The following is a 17,026-nucleotide window of genomic DNA, read 5'->3' as shown; positions in this document are numbered from 1 at the left end:
TAGTTTCTAGACTATTAGCAAGGCTTTTGCTTACCTAAGATGTTTTAGGATTAAGTCGACAAACTGTGCTTAGTTCTTCAATGATTTTAGGATCTTGGAATCATTTTATTCACACCTGCCGGAACACATAATTCGAATAAAATGCTAATGACTTGTTTAAATTTCATGATTGCTTTCATTTTCAAGTTATTATTCATGATAAATGTTTAGACTTTGCATGCTTCAATGTATGTTTTAATTATTGTTTATAATTAAATATCTTGCACTGCAATAAATCCTTTTAGAAAGGTAACAGTAAATTTCCTCGATTGGTAGTGAATTCAAGAACGATTCACGGAAATGAGAGAAAATGAGCGATTTAAAATGTACGTTTCTTTTAGCGACTTTTATGGTTGTTTTCGAGTATCAAAGTCGAATGGCAAACCGATTGGTGCTTGTGAATTCAAAATACAATGTAGTTTTGAGATCATAAAGCATTGAGTTTAAACGCTCAGCTTTACCAATGGTTAACAACCTAAAATCCTTTTTCCATTTAATTCTCGAATGAGTCTAGTTCCTAGACATTCGAATACATCAATGCTTAGAGAACTTTAGAAGCTTCTGGTAAGATCATCTAGTTGAAACAGAATATTCAACATAAATGGTAAGAACTTTGATAAAATGACATTGGACATGTCTAACAAAGTATAAAAGTCAACACTAGAGAATTCAATTCTTAAGACTATAAGAAAGGGTACAAGAAATAGGAAAACAAAGGAACAAATGAAAGGAATTTACGATTCCGGTTCTACCTATAAGTTTATGTTTAAAGAGAAGGTCCCTAGCAATCAAACTTCCTTGGTATCATATACCGCTTGAGGTTCTTACTTCGGTAATAACTCAAACAATGGAAGCTAGGCTACACTAATGACCTACAAGTGGGAAATGAAGCATGGCAATGCTACATTAGTTGTAGGGTCATCTAGTTTGTTTTAAGTCCTTTCAAAGGCTGGAACTTAATGGATATTTTGTTCCATAATCAGCATACCTAAATTTCTGTTTCAAACACAGAAAGACTCACATTCAGAAGAACAAAAACAATGTTTGTTTGTTTGTTTGAATGAAATGGTCATTTACGGGTTGAGTCAATATGCTTGATTAAAACAAACAAATCTTTAACAATGAAACTTTACTAGGTTCAAATCAATCTCTTGATTTGAGTTCCACTAACCTTTAGCATTGTTGCTTAGACCATATCAACAAGTTAACATTCAAAAGCTCTATTTTTGATGGACTTTTGAAAGTTCTTTGATTTCTAAATCAATTTAAGACAACTAGTCTTACTTGTTGAAAGTAACAAAAGATATGAACTATTGTTAGAACGCCTAGACAATAAAGTTCAAAGCTAAAGAAAGGTTTTATGACTTTATTATTTCACACAGATTTGAGTGAATATAGGTTTATTTACTCAATGTGATATAAGTTTGAATCTGTTTGGCTAGTTCAAAGATTCAGAAGTATAAATCCCACTTGGTAAGAAATCATAAAGATCTAGGTTAGATCATGTTGATGATTACTTAAATCAAGAATGATCATCAATGATTGTGTAGTAAAATTCACAATCTAGCTCCATAGGATATGGCATATCTAAGTTGGAATGATCGAAGTCGATTAGTACTTGATTCGATCAATGATGGATCATAAAGACTTTTCCTTTAATTTCTAAAACAAAATGCTCAACTACCACCAAACTAAACTAAATTCGTCAAAGCTATAGAAAAGTAATTTCAGAATATCTTTTCGATAATATATATCTAGAGAGTTGCTAAACTCAGTGGGAGCTTAGTGTTTGTTATTCAACAAACTAAGGCCCAAGTATAGATATATGTTTCATTGTGATTTATTCAAATGAGACACAAGGGTATTGTTTCTACCACGAATTTTTTGAGAACATAATATTTGTTTGCTCGAAATGATGTCCTTTTGGAGATTCGTTTCCAAAATGACAAGTGGGAGAAAATAGACCTCGAAAGTCTTCGAGGCGAATAACAAACATAAACGGACATTCCGGAGGCTTTTCGAGTTCTTTAGAAAATCCGAACACGTATTCTTTAAGGACTTTAGAAGTGGCTTTAAAGAATAGACATCTCTTAGAAGACTTTACAAGTGCTTCAAGGAGAACAGAATATTCAAAGGACTTTTAAGTGGCTATTGATATTCTGTTGTTTGATGTTCTATACCCTTGTAGGCATAGAGTTCAAGTCACTGAAACTATGAGATTCTTCTATTAGATAGTGAAGAAACATGGAGTTCAGGTCACTGAAACTATGCAATTCTTCTATTAGATAGTGAAGAAACCTACAACTTGCAGTCAAACTATTATCATGTAGATTAATGAGTTTGTGACTTGTAAGAAAGCTATGACGAAACCCAGATTCCCTAAAATGGTTAGAGGCCATATATAGACTCAATGTTTTAAATGGTTAGAGGCCATAAAACATACTCAATGTTTTGATGACAAAATTGAAATTTTGTTGATTTGCAAGAATATTTTCACACCTATTGGTTGCAAGTTTGTTTTAAGGATAAAAACCATCAAACATGGAATTGTGTTCACACACAAAGCTAGATTAGTTGCTAAAGGTTACAAGCAAATTCATGACATGGATTGTGTTGAAACCTCATGCATAATCGTAATGCTTAAGTCTATAATTCAAGCAATGATTGCATATGGCAATTGGATGACAAAACATCTTCCTCAGTCAAATGTTGGAAGAAACTATGTACATGGCATGTCATAGGATTTTTGGATCCAAATAAATGCTTGAAAAGGAATGCTAACTTATGAAATCTAAGTACAGATTTAAGCAAGCAATTGGGAATTGGAACTGTATTTTAGTGAAGCTAATAAGCATTTTTAGTTTCATAAAATATACATGATTCTTATAGATATATAAGAAGTTTAGTGGGAGTACGTAAAACTTATTTGGTCCTATGTGTATCACACATATCTCTCTATTGTGAAATAACATTCAAATGCTAATGACTTAGATTTGAAATTATTCATCAATGATGGACCAAGGCGAAACTTAGTACATACTGGGTATTATGATCTATTTACAAAGATCTTATATTAATGTTTTGGATTAAGTAATGGCATTTACTAAATCAAACACGAAAGACTCCATTGGAGATATTCGACCCATGTGAATAAATCTAAGTAAAGAATGTTTGAACTATGTATAAGCGTTTACTAAGTTAAACATCAAAGGATCTAAGTAAGATTCTTAACCTATATTATATGTCAAAGAATTTAGTTGGATTCAGTATCTACTGAAACTGAATGAGCTAAAGTTACATGAATAGAATTCAATTGGGAATTATTCTGCAAAAGAATTTATCATGTATATAATATAATATGAGGATCGCCAAAAACGTATCGTATGACTTTAGGCATGACGAACATATACCAATCTCTATTGATCTAAGTGAAGATCAACTAGATTGAGATCAAGAATACTTATGGTACTTGAAAAGGTACATAGGAATAGTTCTTAATTCAAGAAAATAAAGATATGCTAAATATTGATGCTACACGCATAAACACTGGCAAAGGATCAAGCAAGACCCTTTGGAGTTAACCATTGATAAGGACGAGCTATAAAGCATCGTGTTTTGAAATGGCAACATGGATTGGAGACCATGAGTTGTTGCGTGGGAAATTAAAATAATAATTTCTATGTTCTAAGATATAGTTGGAGAGTCTTCCACATATCTGTGAACTGCTTGGATAAGTAGATCCAAACAAAGCATCACTAGCAACCTATACAGTTGAAGTAAAAGTAATTATTGCCTAAGAAGCAATAAAATAGAGTTGTTTATATGAGTTCTTCATTGAACTTGGGAAGATCACATGTCTGTTGACTTAATGGTTCTTCATTGCAAAATGCGTAGAACCACTAATGTAGCAAGAAAGACTAGATCACAAAATAAACATACTCAAAAGTTCTTATCATCATATCTCGAAGAACATTCGATGAAAAGGATGTTAAGATTGGCAAAGCGTGATGACTAAACCTATGCAACAAGTGAGAAGCAACACTCACGTTGTAGCACTGGAAATCAAGCATAGCTTTGAATTCCATGAACTGTTTTAAAAAGATGGGTTTGAGGCCCATGGTTGTAAAACAATGGGGTTGAACATTTATCATATATGAAATGTATTTTCATATTCCATTTAATCTTGGTTTAGTATTAAATGATGAGTCCCTTCAATTTAACGATATATTCAAGATAGACTGTCAGGACCAGTCCTGTGACTAAGAAATGTCTATCAAATGAACTTGAATGTCAAAGGTTGAAAATGGTCCCTAGTCGGAGTTTTCTATAAAATTGGACGCATAGAAAACGTTAGACGATTAGAATGCAAGATGACTAGTAGTTCTGTTTCTTGAACTATGTGGACATGGCAATGTCATAATCATTTGCATAGATACTTACTTTGGGAAGACTAGTATCGGACAAGACCTATGAAACTTTACTGTAAGAGATGAAAATCTGTCATAAGTATATTTCATTAAAATTATTAGACACTAAATCCTCAATACCTGAGTGATTTGAGATTACTTGTTTGAGAACTGGTTGCTTTGACGTTGACCAACAGTCGCACCGTAAAAGGAGGCTATAAAGGCAACGCTCAGGTAATCACCTATCAAACGAAGTCTAATCTCAAGATCGCAAGATTGGGATTGTCCTCCCATAAATCGGGATGAGATGCTTAAAAGTTGTACAAGGCCACTCGGAGAGCTAGAAACTGTGAAATGCATGGCCGTGCTCGGATGAATCATAGGCTATGATTATCTGTTTATTTGATCAGTTGAACTCTTAAACCGAGAAACACCTCTGGACATAATAAGGATGACAACTCTTACCTTATGTTCAAGAGCAAGCATCGAGCGACAAAGGAATTAGGAAATGCACACTTGTCCCTAAGGACAAGTGGGAGACTGAAGGAAATAATGCCCTTGGTCCAAGTATGCATTCTATGTTATGTCTAATAAGTGCGGTTCAGTATTAATTAACAAGTTAATAATTCAGTGAGATCAAGTGAGCTGAATTCCTAGCTAGAGGCCGCTTCAGTTCAAGTGGAATTAATTATATTAATCCACAACTTACTCTTGACTGAACCCGTAGGGTCACACAAATAGTACGTAAACGGATCAAGTATTTAATGGCATTAAATACTCCATCTATGGGTATTCGGAATCGACGGATCTTGGTTTCAGTGGGAGCTGAGATCGTCACAGGCAAGAAATGAATACTCCGGAAACGATGATATTGCCGGAAGCGGAAATATGGATCGTATCGGAAATATAAATATTATCCAAGTCGTAGATGTTGCCGGAAACGGAAACATGGTACGTATCGGAAAATATTATCGGAAATGGAAATTTTGCCGGAATCGGAAATATTGCCGGAAACGGAAATATTGTCAGAATCGGAAATATTATCGGAATCGGAAAATAATTCCGGAAACGGAAATATTAAATATTTATTCGAAGCGGAAATTAATTCCGGAATCGGAAATATTAAATGTTGTTCGTATCGGAAATGAATTTCGGAATCGGGAATTTAATCGGAAGCGTATCGTACGAATTAGCATCGGACGAGGCCCACTAGACGAAGGCCCAGCACGAAGCCAGGCCATCGCCCAGCAAGCCGCACGCAGCAACGCACGCCTCGACCAGGCCCAGCGCAAGGCCAGGCCCAGCCAAGGGCGCGCGCGCGCGCAGCACCGCACATGGGATGTGCGCTTGTCGTGCGCCGCAAGGCCTGCGCGGGTGCACGGCTTGTACGATGCGTGTGCGGGAAATCCTAATCCTATTAGGATTCGTGCGAAGATTAAAATCCTAATCCTATTAGATTTGCTTTGTTATTTAGAGTCCTAATAAAGTTCTAATTAACAAATCCACATCCTAGTAGGATTACAATTCCTTTTCCATACCTCTATAAATAAGGGCCTAGGGTCATTATTTGTATATACGATTCAAGTATTCAAAGTGATTTTTGAGAGCCAAAATTCAGTCATATAATTGCCTACAATAGCCGAAACTTCTAAGTACCTTAAGGGCTATCCTAGTTGGTCAAGCTTAAGGCGGATCCGGACGTGCTGTGGACTATCTACGGAGGGACGACACTTGGAGTCCTAAAGACTTGTTCTTGTTCGGTTCGGGCGCAGCTAGGGAAGGCACGCAACAAAGTGTATGCATCTAAACTATGCTAAATGATTATGTGTAAATAATATGCTTTCCTGGCTTTATGGTTTTTCCGCATGATTTATGAATTGTCATATGTATCATAACCTAACGGTGGTATCACGAGCCTCTTATTATTTTCATAATCTAAATTGCATGAACATGGTTAAATATTAAAAATTTGCAAGAATTAAAAGGGGTAATTAATTTTCGTAATTGTTAATTAATTGCAAATTGCGTTTATTTAATTATACGTACGCAGTTTTTCGGCAGTTTCTTCGTTACTCATCCAAATCGAGTGATTTTTGTGTCAATTCCGCATGCAAAAGGCATTCTAAAATTTTCGGCCGAACCCAGAATTCTCAAATTCAAGCCTAACTATGACTTTTCGGAGGTTTTAGTTTTTCGAATGCAAAATTTCGTAAATTTAAGATGTTAAATTAAATATTTGCGATTCTTGTTGATAAATCTTAAATTTTTGATTGACCTACTGTATATGTTTAACAAGTTTGAATGCCTAGCCTTGTTAATTATGCAATCTAATTTGTAATTATGATTAATATGTTGAAAATTGGAATAATTTAGAATTAATTTGATTTTCATAATTAGTTATAATTTAATTAGATACCTATGATTAAAAACCACCATAAAAATTGTAAATTTATGTTAAATTTTAAATTTTTATGACCTAGACTTTGATCCATGTTAATCGGAAATCAATTGAATAATAAATTTTCGATTTTTCGCCCTAAAATTATGAAATTAATATTATTTATTAATTTGTCATTAATTTTGAATATAAATTTTAAAATTTCATGCGATTCGCTCATATAACTTGCACGCACAAAGCAATGGACGCTACGTGTTACCCTTAAGGGGTGTTGTATAGTGCGGGCATGTGACGATGAGCAAAGGAGCTCGTCGCCCATGCGGTACGAATGCAATGAGCAAGGCCATGGTGCACGAGCACAAGGCAGCAGCCCTGCCTTGTGTCGTGGGCTGTGTGCGATGGGCGAATGGGCGAGGGCGAGAGCAAGGCACGAGCAGTCGCGTGTGGGCAGCAAGCGAGCTGCGCCACAGCGCGCACTGCCTCGCACAAGCGTGCGGAGCCTCGCGCGCAGCGAGCGCAAGCTCGCGTGCCACGAGTGCTACGCCCCAGCATCGATCGCTCGCGCGCAGCGAGCGCTATTGTGCATGCGACAAGCGCTGCGCCCAGCGATGGCGTGCAGCGTGCTTGTTGCGACGTGCGACGTGCGACGAGCGCTGCGCCCAGCGATGGGCTGCGGCAGCATGCTCGTGCGTCGAGCGCTGGCGCGCGCAGCGAGCACCAGCTCGCATGATGCCTTGCGATGGTGAGCAGCAGCGATGCGACGCAGCGCATGGGCTGCGCGCACATGGCCAGCGATGGCTGTGTGCGTGTGGCCCATGGGCGTACGATGCGTAGGATTGTTGCGTTGCGATTAGATCGTTTTGAAATTTTAATTTGAAATTTTCAGTTTACGTAATTTTAATTAATTTTAAAATTGATAATTTAAATTATTTTCTTGGATTTTAATTTTGAATATTGTAATTATAATAAATTTTATTTATTCTAATTATTTTACTAAAATTAAAATCATGAATTAATTTAAATACGACTGAAATTAAATTAAACTTTTTGGATTCAATTATAAATTTATATGAGCTTTAAATTTTAATTAAATTTGTATGTTTCCGGTTAGACTAGAAATACATTTTTATGTTTAAAATTAGTAAAACATATGAATTTATTGGTTTAAGTGGGAGCCCTTTTTAGTCATAAACTCTTGATTAGGTCTACAAATCCTTAAGGTTAAAACAACTTGATTAGAATTAATAAGGACTGAATAATTGGTAGATTATTGGTGCCCTTGATTAATTGCTGCAAATGTTTACGTGATGCATAATGTGTTTTACTAACCAGCTATGTGGGCCATTCATGATAATGAATGGGTGAATGGTATATATTGTATATGTACTGTTTTGCAGGTTATGAAGTGACTAGTATGGCCCAAATAGGATAGAAAATATGGTCTGCGTACCATTAATTTGAATGTAATTGGTCTAAAGTACCAAAGTTGTTTTTCAATTCAAACATGGTCTGCGAACCATCAAATAGTTGTAATTAGTTTTTAATTATAGCTATCCTATTTGAAGAAAATGGTGCCTCCCACGGAGATTTTCAAGACGGACTTTGAAGTTAAAGCTTCAAGATGAAGTCGGGTCATACTAGATCACATTTATCTTATGCATGTTTTAAGTTATTTATTGCTTTTAAATATGTCTTAAAATGCATGAGATCAAAAGCTTGATTATGTTGCATGATTAAGGATTTTAGTTCACTTAAAATCTAACCAACATAGTAAGAGCCTTAAGTTCCAAACTTAAAAATTAAGTTAAAAGGTGCCATGCCAAAATATACACTTGCTTGGATATCCTTTACATCAATCTAGTAATAGTTTTCGCTCAGCGAGGTGTTACTTATTGGTCCTAAAGGGGCAAGGTACACAAATAATTGTGAGTACTTGTTAGTTTTGGTGAAACTCAACGATATAAGTAAGGAGTCCTTTTATGTCGTGGAAAAATCGATAGGTTTACTTAATAAGTTCTTAGACGTACCTATCAACCAAGAATAGTTTCTAGACTATTAGCAAAAGGCTTTTGCTTACCTAAGATGTTTTAGGATTAAGTCGACAAACTGTGCTTAGTTCTTCAATGATTTTAGGATCTTGGAATCATTTTATTCACACCTGCCGGAACACATAACTTGAATAAAATGCTTAATGAACATTGAATTATGCATATATGCTAGAATTTAAGTTTATTAAGAGAAACTGTGAATGGTTATTTATTTGTTTATTCTTTTCAATTGTAGTTTTAAATATGGCAAACAACAATTCATTCAACATTCGATCAATTCTCGAAAAGGAGAAGTTGAACGGGAAAAACTTCCTTGACTGGCAAAGGAACTTGCAAATAGTTCTTATGCAGGAAGAAAAGGAGTATGTCCTAGAAGAGGCGATGCCCGAAGCCGCAGGCGACGGGGTCACTCAGGCAGCCCTCAATCGTTGGATTGATGCCAACAAGGATGTGAAATGTCTAATGCTCGCCACCATGAGTGCAGATCTGCAGAAAACGTTCATCAACTCAGATCGTGAGTTGAAGAACATGTTCCAAGATCTGGCTCGAGTCGAAAGATTTGAGACTCATAGGCAAATTCTTGAGACCAAGCTTAAGAAAGGCGAGCCCGTAAGTCCACATGTTCTCAAAATGATTGGACTCATTGAGAATATGAGTCAGCTGGATCAGCAATTTTCTCAGGAAATGGCTATAGACACCATCCTCCATTCTCTTCATAGCGGGTATGATCAGTTCAAACTGAACTACAGTATGAATAGTCTGGACAAAACGCTCACTGAGCTTCACGGTATGCTGAAGACCGCTGAAAAGACGCTCAAAAGTGATAAGCAAGATGTGCTTATGGTGCGTGGGGGCAAGTTCAAGAAATCTGGAAAAAAGAGGAATGCTAAGAAAGGTGGCAACAAGGCCAGCCCAACTAAGCAAACTGGCGCCAAATCTGTAAAGAGGAAGGTCAGTCAACCCACTTCTGAATCCGAATGCTTCTACTGCAAGAAGAAGGGGCATTGGAAGAGAGATTGCTTGAAGCTTAAGGAAGATCAGAAGAACGGAACAGTCGTTCCATCTTCAGGTATTTTCGTTATAGACTGTATAATTGCTAATTCAACTTCTTGGGTATTAGATACAGGTTGTGGCTCACACTTATGTTCCAATCCACAGGGACTAAGAAGAAGTAGAAAGTTAAGCAAGGGTGAAGTCGACCTACGAGTGGGAAATGGAGCACGGATTGCTGCATTAGCTGTAGGAACTTATTATTTGTCGTTGCCCTCCGGGCTAGTTTTGGAACTGGAAGAATGTTTCCATGTTCCAAGTCTTACTAAAAACATCATTTCAGTTTCTTGCTTAGATGCTAAGGGATTTTCCTTTTTAATAAAAGACAATAGTTGTTCGTTTTATTTTAAAGAGATGTTTTATGGATCTGCTAGATTAGTCAATGGACTTTATTTATTAGATCACGACAAACAAGTATATAACATAAATACCAAAAAGGCCAAAAAGGATAATTCAGATCTCACCTATCTGTGGCATTGTCGATTAGGCCATATAAACTTGAAACGCTTAGAAAGACTTCAAAAGGAAGGGATTCTAGAACTTTTGACTTAGAGGATTATGGTAAATGCGAATCATGTTTACTTGGCAAAATGACAAAGCAACCTTTCTCTAAAGTTGGAGAAAGTGAAAATGAACTATTGGGTTTAATCCATACAGATGTATGTGGACCAATGAGTACAAATGCTAGAGGTGGTTTCAGCTACTTTATCACTTTCACTGATGACTTCAGTAGATATGGTTATGTCTACCTAATGAAGCATAAGTCTGAATCCTTTGACAAATTCAAGGAATTTCAGAGTGAAGTAGAGAATCAATTAGGCAAGAAGATTAAGGCACTGCGGTCTGATAGAGGCGGTGAATATCTGAGCTATGAATTTGATGACCATCTGAAAGAATGTGGAATTCTATCAGAATTGACTCCTCCTGGAACACCACAATGGAACGGTGTGTCGGAACGGAGGAACAGAACCTTGCTAGACATGGTCAGGTCAATGATGGGTCAGGCCAAACTTCCATTAGAATTTTGGGGACATGCACTAAATACAGCTGCACTCACTATAAATAGAGCTCCGTCTAAAGCTGTCGAAAAGACTCCATATGAATTATGGTTTGGAAAGCCTCCAAATGTGTCTTTTCTTAAGATTTGGGGATGTGAAGTATACGTCAAACGATTAATTTCAGACAAACTTCATCCAAAATCTGACAAATGTATCCTTGTGGGCTATCCAAAGGAAACAAAGGGGTATTACTTCTACAATACATCTGAGAACAAGGTGTTTGTTGCTCGAGATGGTGTCTTTTTGGAGAAAGATCACATTTCCAAAATGACAAGTGGGAGAAAAGTAGACCTCGAAGAAATTCGAGTCGAACAACAAACTCTAGAGAATGCTCAAGATGACATTCAGGATGAAACTCAGAGATCTTTAGAAGAATCTGGTGAGAATCATGGTCAATCTAGAAATGTTACCCCGCGTAGATCGCAAAGATATAGATCTCAACCGGAAAGGTACTTAGGTATTTTGACGAACGAGAGCTATGACGTTCTATTACTTGAAAGTGATGAATCTGCGACTTACAAACAAGCTATGACGAGCCCTAGCTCCAAGCAATGGCAAGAAGCCATGCAATCTGAATTAGACTCCATGTCTGAAAACCAAGTATGGGATTTGGTCGATTTGCCAGATGGCTACCAAGCCATTGGAAGCAAATGGGTTTTCAAACTGAAAAAGGACAAGGATGGGAAACTTGAAGTTTTCAAAGCTAGATTGGTTGCAAAAGGTTATAGGCAAGTCCACGGTGTGGATTACGATGAAACCTTTTCACCAGTTGCAATGCTAAAGTCTATTCGGATAATGTTAGCAATCGCTGCATATTACGATTACGAAATATGGCAGATGGATGTCAAAACTGCTTTCTTAAACGGCGTTTTAACAGAAACTGTGTTTATGACACAGCCTGAAGGTTTTGAGGATCCAAAGAATGCTAAAAAGGTATGCAAGCTAAAGAAGTCAATCTACGGATTGAAGCAGGCATCCAGGAGCTGGAATATACGTTTTGATGAAGCAGTCAGTGACTTTGGTTTCATCAAGAACGCAGACGAATCTTGTGTATACAAGAAGGTCAGTGGGAGCAAAATTTCTTTCCTAGTATTATATGTCGACGACATATTACTTATCGGAAATGACATTCCTATGTTGAACTCTGTCAAGATTTGGCTTGGGAAATGTTTTTCGATGAAAGATCTAGGAGAAGCACAGTACATATTGGGCATCAAGATTTACAGAGATAGATCTAAAAAGATGATTGTACTTAGTCAAAGCACTTATATCAATAAGGTGCTTGATAGGTTCAAGATGGCAGACTCCAAGCGAGGCTACCTACCCATGTCTCATGGAATAACTCTAAGCAAGACTCAGTGCCCAAAAACACTTGATGAGCGTAGACGAATGAATGGGATTCCATATGCATCATTGATTGGTTCAATAATGTATGCTATGATATGTACACGCCCGGATGTTGCGTACGCACTCAGTACTACGAGCAGATACCAGTCAGACCCAGGAGAGGCGCATTGGACTGCTGCCAAGAATATTCTGAAGTACCTGAAAAGGCACAAAGATGACTTCCTGGTCTATGGTGGAGATGATGAATTAATTGTTAAAGGCTATACGGACGCAAGTTTCCAAACCGACAAAGATGATTTCAGATCACAGTCTGGGTTTGTCTTATGCCTCAACGGGGGTGCAGTAAGCTGGAAAAGTGCTAAGCAAAGCACCATTGCGGATTCTACAACTGAAGCGGAGTACATTGATGCACATGAAGCAGCAAAGGAAGCTATATGCCTAAGGAAGTTCATAGGTGAACTTGGTGTAGTCCCCTCCATTAAAGGACCAATAGCCCTGTATTGTGATAATAACGGAGCTATTGCACAGGCAAAGGAGCCTAGACACCACCAGAGAGTCAAGCATGTACTTCGTAGATTTCACCTTCTACGAGAGTTCGTTGAAAGAAAAGAAGTCGAGATAAACAAGATTGGAACTGATGACAACATATCAGATCCATTGACTAAACCTCTGCCGCAGGCGAAGCACAACTCGCACACTGCAGCTATGGGAATCAAGCATATTGGAGAATGGCTTTGATATCCCTGTTTAATGTTTTAAACTTTTAGAGTTTAAATCTTTGTAAAACATTATTGGTTAATCATTCACAATAAATGAAAAGAATTCATTTTTTCCATTTAATTTGTGGTTTATTAAATGATGAGTCCCTTCAATTTGACGATGTATTCAAGATAGACTGTCAGGACCAGTCCTGTGACTAAGAAATGTCTATCAAGTGAACTTGAATGTCAAAGGTTGAAAATGGTCCCTAGTCGGAGTTTTCTATAAAATTGGACGCATAGAAAACGTTAGACGACTAGAATGCAAGATGACTAGTAGCTCTGTTTCTTGAACTATGTGGACATGGCAATGTCATAATCATTTGCATAGATACTTACTTTGGGAAGACTAGTATCGGACAAGACCTATGAAACTTTACTGTAAGAGATGAAAATCTGTCATAAGTAAATTTCATTAAAATTATTAGACACTAAATCCTCAATACCTGAGTGATTTGAGATTACTTGTTTGAGAACTGGTTGCTTTGACGTTGACCAACCGTCGCACCGTAAAAGGAGGCTATAAAGGCAACGCTCAGGTAATCACCTATCTATCAAACGAAGTCTAATCTCAAGATCGCAAGATTGGGATTGTCCTCCCATAAATCGGGATGAGATGCTTAAAAGTTGTACAAGGCCACTCGGAGAGCTAGAAACTGTGAAATGCATGGCCGTGCTCGGATGAATCATAGGCTATGATTATCTGTTTATTTGATCAGTTGAACTCTGAAACCGAGGAACACCTCTGGACATAATAAGGATGACAACTCTTACCTTATGTTCAAGAGCAAGCATCGAGCGACAAAGGAATTAGGAAATGCACACTTGTCCCTAAGGACAAGTGGGAGACTGAAGGAAATAATGCCCTTGGTCCAAGTATGCATTCAATGTTAAGTCTAATAAATGCGGGTTAGTACTAATTAACAAGTTAATAATTCAGTGAGATCAAGTGAGCTGAATGCCTGACTAGAGGCCGCTTCAGTTCAAGTGGAATTAATTATACGGTTTTTTCATGAAATACCCTCGAGCTTTACAAAAACGTACCAAATACCCTCGCGTGTTTCGATTCACATAATATACCCCTATTTATCCGTACTGTTCATGAGATGCACCTAACAGTTAACGGCGTTAGTCTACCGTTAGTGGAGTTTTACTATTTTGCCCTTAATTGTGTTATGACCCCCATTTAATTACCTTCCCTTTGGCAGAAACTCAAAAAAAAAAATCTCATATTCTTCTATTTCTCTCTCCTCTCCCCTGATCTTCAAGCTTCAACCTACTCGAAACCCAGTAATTCTGGGTAGATCCGTCCGATCTCATATTTTTTTATTTCTCTCTCCTCGCCGGCGGAGGCCGATCTCTGGTCGCCGGCAGTGATCCGGAGGATCACTTAAATCTGATGCTGATGGTGGTCGACTTGGCTTCGCGAAGGGTGGTCGTTTTCCGGTGGCCGCATTGGGAAGGTTGTCGATTCTCCGGTGGCGCGGAAGTTTCGCGGCGGTGTGTTGGATGGGAGGGGGTTGTTGATGGCTGCGACAGTAGGGTGGTGGTTGCTGATGGATGCGACGGGGGTGGTGGAATCTGGGTGGTCTTTCGCAACCACGGATAGGTTTGCTGGCGCGGGTGGTTGCTCTTGTGTTGGCTGGGTCGGGTATTTTAGCCCAGCTCGATCCACCACTTGAGTTTCTGTGACATTAAGCAAATACTAAACTGCTCCCAGATCTCCCTTGAACTTGTAGCAACTCCGTACACAAGCTCGTGTCCTCAAGAATCCCAAACCAAATTTTTGATGGAATTCTCAACGGACTCCCGCGCTGAAAGAAAAGTTCCATTCCCCACAGGTTCATGGTTCGGTCCTCTCCACACTTTAATCTGTTCCTTCATAAGCGTAACTGGGATACATGGCACCAAGTCCTGATAAAAAATTTGGTGACAAACAACCAGAGATTCAGAGGAATTAACTAATCTGTCATTTGAAAAATTGGTTGTTGCCATTATTTTGTTGGTGTAGACTGTAGAGTGTACTTAGATGTTGCTGACTTGCTGGTATAGTACTTGGGACCCATTTGTTTCATAAATATTGAAGTGGTAAAATTGGGAACTTGACATGGAATTTGATCGGTAGCATTGCAACTGATTTGGTGGAGTTTTGGGAAAGAGCTAGAAGATTAGGATTGACGACAGGTAGCTCCTATAAGTTTAAAAGGTTAATACGAATGAAGTAAATCATTCATTCTAAGCGCCTGACCTGTAAATACTACACCAAAAAATCGCACTGATTTGGTGGTGGAGTTTTAAACTTGACTAATGCACTGATCGATATGTACACCAACAATATAATTCAATTCAATCAATTTCTTATTGGATTTGTTGTTTGATCATTTCAATTTTCTTTGATTATTACTTCTATTTTTGTTTTATGTTTAACTTTTAGGTTGATTAATTTGATTAATTAGGTGAACAATTTGTGGAAATCAAATTCTGCAGTTTAAAACCAGTTTGAGTATTTGGTGCAACTTAGTTTCAAAATAGGTGTATATTGTGCAATAGGTTTATAAATAGGGGTATTTTGTGAATTATAAACACGACTTAACGGAGGACTAACGGAAGGTCGGTTTAGGGGTATTTGGTGCAAACTTGGAAAAAAATAGGGGTATATTATGTGAATCGAAACACGCGAGGGTATTTGGTGCGTTTTTGCAAACCTCGGGGGTATTTCATGAAAAAACCGTTAATTATATTAATCCACAACTTACTCTTGACTGAACCCGTAGGGCCACACAAATAGTACGTAAACGGATCAAGTATTTAATGGCATTAAATACTCCATCTATGGATATTCGGAATCGACGGATCTTGGTTTCAGTGGGAGCTGAGATCGTCACAGGCAAGAAATGAATACTCCGGAAACGATGATATTGCCGGAAACGGAAATATGGATCGTATCGGAAATATAAATATTATCCAAGTCGTAGATGTTGCCGGAAACGGAAACATGGTACGTATCGGAAAATATTATCGGAAATGGAAATATTGCCGGAATCGGAAATATTGCCGGAAACGGAAATATTGTCAGAATCGGAAATATTATCGGAATCGGAAAATAATTCCGGAAACGGAAATATTAAATATTTGTTCGAAACGGAAATTGATTCAGGAATCGGAAATATTAAATATTGTTCGTATCGGAAATGAATTCCGGAACCGGGAATTTAATCGGAAGCGTATCGTACGAATAAACATCGGACGAGCTTGCTAGACGCAAGGCCTAGCACGAAGCTAGGCCCAACGCCTACCAAAGCCCGCGCGCGACCAAAGCAAGCAAAGCCCAAACGCGAGAGCAAGGCCAGCAGGCGCGCGCCCCTCGTGGGCTGCGAGCACTTGCTGGGCCTGGGCTCAGCGCGCGCGCGCGCATGGCGCCCCTCGTGGGCTGCTGCGCCTGCGTGTGTGTTTGTGCTTGCGTACGAAACCTTGATCGGTTAGGATTCGTATAAGATTGATTTCCTAAGTCTACTAGATAAATTAAGTGATTGAATTTTAGATTAATTCAGATTCACTAAATCGTTTCCTAGTAGGATTCTAATATCCGATACCCATGCCCTATAAATAGGTGATCAATGCTCACAATTTATATCGAGAATTCAAGTATTCAAAGTGATTTTTGAGAGCAAAAATTCAGTCATACAATTGCCTATATGTGCCGAAAATTCTAAGTACCTTAAGGGCGATCCTAGTTGATCAAGCTTAAGGCGGATCCGGACGTGCTGTGGACTATCTACGGAGGGACGACACTTGGAGTCCTAAAGACTTGTTCTTGTTCGGTTCGGGCGCAGCTAGGGAAGGCACGCAACAAAGTGTATGCATCTAAACTATGCTAAATGATTATGTGTAAATAATATGCTTTCCTGGCTTTATGGTTTTT

This window comes from Spinacia oleracea, chromosome 1 (assembly GCF_020520425.1).
Source record: "Spinacia oleracea cultivar Varoflay chromosome 1, BTI_SOV_V1, whole genome shotgun sequence".
Lineage (NCBI taxonomy): Eukaryota > Viridiplantae > Streptophyta > Magnoliopsida > Caryophyllales > Amaranthaceae > Spinacia > Spinacia oleracea.
Note: the sequence above shows the minus strand (reverse complement) of the source record.